The sequence below is a fragment of the Pinus tabuliformis genome, chromosome 2_2, assembly GCF_031772625.1.
Source record: "Pinus tabuliformis cultivar Carrire ecotype Pingquan chromosome 2_2, CPIR1, whole genome shotgun sequence".
In the NCBI taxonomy this organism is placed as follows: Eukaryota; Viridiplantae; Streptophyta; class Pinopsida; order Pinales; family Pinaceae; genus Pinus; species Pinus tabuliformis.
In genome coordinates, this window is record NC_142300.1 from 1,224,043,813 (window position 1) to 1,224,048,476 (window position 4,664).

The following is a 4,664-nucleotide window of genomic DNA, read 5'->3' on the forward strand; positions in this document are numbered from 1 at the left end:
ACAACATTCCTGCCTTGGCACTCCTCATTGGATGCCCATGAGTGACACCTCTACAAGCGCTCTTGCACAATGTCTCTGCATAAGACTGCCATGCTCCATGTTTCCAACCTGATGTCCGTGACTAAGTTGCCCATGTAGTCCAACCAAGTAGACTCATCACAACCATCGATCATCCTCATCCAAGTCTACAATCTTCGGTTTAGTGAACTCGGTCACCCAACCATATCATCATCATATCATCACGAGTCCCTTCCATCATAGCTCCTCCACCAAAGTGTCCACCAAGACTATCTCTGGTTTCGGCCATGAGAAGTCCACCCAGGAGTGTGCCCTTCAATCTGTCCATGAGTCATGTCAGGCACTTAGCCATGTGGCTAAAGCATGACCCAATCATCCACAACGATCATCAAGTTCCACCCTTGTCAAGGGCCTTTGCACCTTCAACCATAAGGTCACAAGTAGCCCCAACAAGTTCTGCAATAGTCGACAATCCTTGCTTCTCCATACAAGGTTCCATCATAGTCATCCATGGTAAGATGTCTCCTTGCCTTGGCAAACTGACTTTGCCCTTCACTGCACACGGTCCATCTACCAAATGCCCAAATGAAACACAAGTACCAATACTTACTTCATCATCATGAGGTTCCTCCTCATTCATCCATGTTGACAACCTGCACGATCTTGGTTCAACTTGATCAGCCTCAAGTCCATCCTCCACCATAGTCATGTCTTCAACATCTTCAATTATCACAGCTTCCTCTTTCTTGTTGGCACAATAGGCAGCTTCATCTTGCTTCTTTGTCCAACCGAGTTGAAGAAGCCCTTCCTCATCACAGAAGGGGACAACAATAACCTTGTTTCCCTTCAAGAAATCTCGTCCAAGTATCATATCGAATTCATTCATCTCCATTGCTATGAAGTCCAACTGACCTCTCCAATCTTCTATCTGTACAGGTACATCGTGTACCAAACTTGCCACCTTAGCTCTAGAGTCCACTGCCTTGATCTCCATAGTAGATGTCCGCCCAGCCTCTTTTGCTAACCGTGTTGTTATAAAGTTATGTGCAACACCTGTGTCTACCAGAGCTTGAATGGTTTTGCCATAAACCATCAAGTCTATGTAACCCATAACCTTATCTGCATCGGCTTCACCTGTCATGAGCAACCCTGCTCTATCAGGCTTCACCATTTCACCTTCACTTCGTTCAGCAAATTCAACACCCCGTGAACCTGCTCTGATACCAATTGTCACGCCCCCAGGCCTACGGTAGTCTTCCAACCGTGTCGGCGAGGTGCGGAACCACCGAGCACTTACTTTTTAACAATACTCGTGCACATGGACTACGCCTACTTCACATTAACATACTTAGTTTGTGTTTCGCAACCAAGTAAAAGCATTAACCTTTATACTTAATGAAGCCCATACTCATTCATTATCCAATATGCAATTAACCAAGAACAATAACAATTGCACACAAGTATAAAGGGAGGGGCAACTCCCGAACAAGTCTGCCCGATAACAATATATTATGATAATCTTCAATAATACATCATACAAGTGTGCTTGACAGACTTCAAGCCAACACTTAGAATAGTTTACAATATAGGCATAGAAAGCCTTTACAACATTTGTGCACTCTTGCACGGTAGAAAGATGTCCACCTGGACCACCCACAACACTACCTCAAGCCCGGCACAAATCTGCAACCAAACCGCACCTTGAACTCCTTATAATCGACCTCCGGTAAAATCTGTGCCTTTCACAAGAGAAGCGCATGAGATATGCGCACTTCTCTTTCTGCGCACTTGTTTTACCCCTGTCCTAATACTCAAGAGAAGTGCGAGTTGATTCCCTTGATCGAATGAGCTCAAAGCTTTCATGTTTATACATGTTCCATCGTGGGTTTATGGGAGGGTGTCCAGCCTTAAGGCCGACCCCATAACCCATCACCAAACGCCCACGAATGCACTTTAACACTTCGGCTTCACTCCATAATCCATCACATATGAATAAAGGTTCAACACTTAGTTTTATTTTAAGTGTCATTCCACCGTCACACATAAGTTCGTCGCATTGTTACATTCTTTTGTCACACTTATGTCGCATAAGTGGCTCGGTCCATCGTCGCACAAGAGCACCCGCCGTCGCACGTTTGTCCGCTCGTCGCACCAAAGGAGCGCTCGCCCACCGCGCGCCCGTTCGCTCGTCGTGTATGCCTGCCCGAGTCGCATAAGTGTCGGAGGTCCGTCGTAAGCTCGCCCGCTCGTCGCACCCGTGTGTGCCCCGCTCGTCGCACCTGTGTGTGCCCGCTCGTCGTGCACAGAGCGCCCGCCCGTCGTGCACCGAGCGCCCATCCGTCGCGTGCCTGCCCGAGTCGCGAGGGCCTTACAGGGGAGCTCTAGTAGTTGTGCCCACCCAGGCCCATGACCCTTTTGTCCCTCGGTGGATCCTTGGTCAATTCCTGAAAATTTTATAAAATGTTTTTTACAAAAAAAAATTATAATTTTTTTAAAAATGTTTATAATTTTTATTTATTTAATATTTTTTATTCTATTTATTTTAATTTTAATGTTTTAATTTTAATTTTTTTAAGTTTATATATATATATATATATTATATATATATATAATTGTATTTTTTATTTTTTACGTTTCTTATTTTTATTTTTATAGTATTTTATTTTTTTTACTTTTCTTGTTTTTTTTTAATTGTATGTTTTATTTTCTAGTATTGTTATTTTTTTACTTAAAATTTTATTGAACCAATTTTTTTGGATTTTTTAAATATCAAATGTCATCATTTTTTTAATATAAGATTCATAAAAAAATTCATAAAATTTGCTATTTTTTCAATCTCTTTTATTCAAAAATTTCATTTTTTATTTAACATGTTATTTTAGCCAAAGCGTCTATTTTTTAATTATATGTATATGCAAAATGTGTATTTTTTGTCAAGTATTTAAATTTATTATTTTTAGTGACACTTATTTTATGTGTATTGAAGTATTAATTAACGATATATAAATTATATATAAAATCTCAACCTCAAAATATTAATTTTATTATTTTTTTTAAATTTTGCAAAAAAGTTAAAAAATTCATTATAAAAAAACATTGCAAAGAAAAACAAAAAACACAAATTTGAAAAACCCTTAAAAAACAAATATCTTAGGATGAAAAAGAAGAAGAGGAATAAGACAACTTGAAAAATGCTTAAATAATCAAAATTTTAAAAAACTTATGCATACTTAATATACCAAAATTTAAAGTGTCAAAAATAAAACAAAAAAAGGGGTTGATGTTGCATCAACCCTTTTCAAATTAGTATGAAAATCACCGACAATTAAAAAAATGTGCATACTTAATAAATAAGAAAATTTAAACTGTCAAAAATATGCTCCAAAAAAATATGTATTCTGAATCAACACTTTTCAAAATCAGATGATTTTTTGCAACTCTAAAAAAGTGAGAACTCAATATAGTTCTCATTTGATAGGTTACTTTGTTGCAACTTTGCAAAGTTGCAGGACCAAAATTCTAATATGAAGAGATTTGACCTTTGTTGACTTGAATGGACTTGACTTGGTTGAGGAAGGTTTGAAGGAGGGTTGACTTGGGTCTTGCGGAAGTTCGTGGTCATGATTTTTGGGTCTTGGATTTGTCATTTTGATCTAATTCTATAAGAAGAGAAGATTAGTTGGGTTTTCCCCCTTGCGGGGTTTTTCCCTGGTTTGGAGCCTATATCTTGTGTTCATTGTCATTTGTCATATTCATGGTTGTGTTTTGGTAATTGTTTGATTAAGAGAACATAATAAAAGTAATAAGAATCCAAAACATATTCATAATCAATTATTAAGAGAAATCAACCCTTATTTGTTGCCCTATTGATATTTCAATTGATACAACACAGATGTTGTGTTTTGAACACCATCTTACTCATATACTATAATTGTCACACTTTTAGAAGAAAATAAGATTATTGAGTTGGAAGTTTTGCAACACTTGTTACAAGATGTCAACAAAACAATCGCTAGTTTGAAATATATGTCAAAGATGGTAAAACAAACACTGATAGTGTCATGGTATTCTTTATAGTATTTTCGTTTTGTTTTCCTTTTCCTTTTTCCCATTTGTTCTTCCCCATTTTTCTGCAATTCTTAAAATATTTCATATTTTCATGCTCTATTTGTTGTAACTAATTGCATTTTTTACTTTAATTTTTACCAAGTGCATTTGGGTGAGTAGTATAGACAAAAATACACTGAACTGTAGAAATATATAGCAAGTGGAAAGATAATCATGCTTTTAATCAAAAATATCATTTGAAGTGGCCCAAAAGGTTCACATAGCATACAAACATGTCTATCGAGTTTCTTTGAGCCACTTAATGACGAATCATCAAATTTTATTTACAGACTTTGGAAAGAACAAATGTTCAAGCAATTTTTCAATTACATCTCAACTTTTTATAAGTTTTTTTAACTATTTTTTCGTAATTATTTGATCCTTCCCCTGCTAACTTATTTGTTAACATTATTTATCCACCATAAATTAAAAAAAATATATGTATGTCTATCAACAAACAAACTATTGTAGGTTACCGGAAGATTCAAGCTAGATGATATGTTTTGTCTGCCATACAAGCCATTTTGCATCGAGTGTAA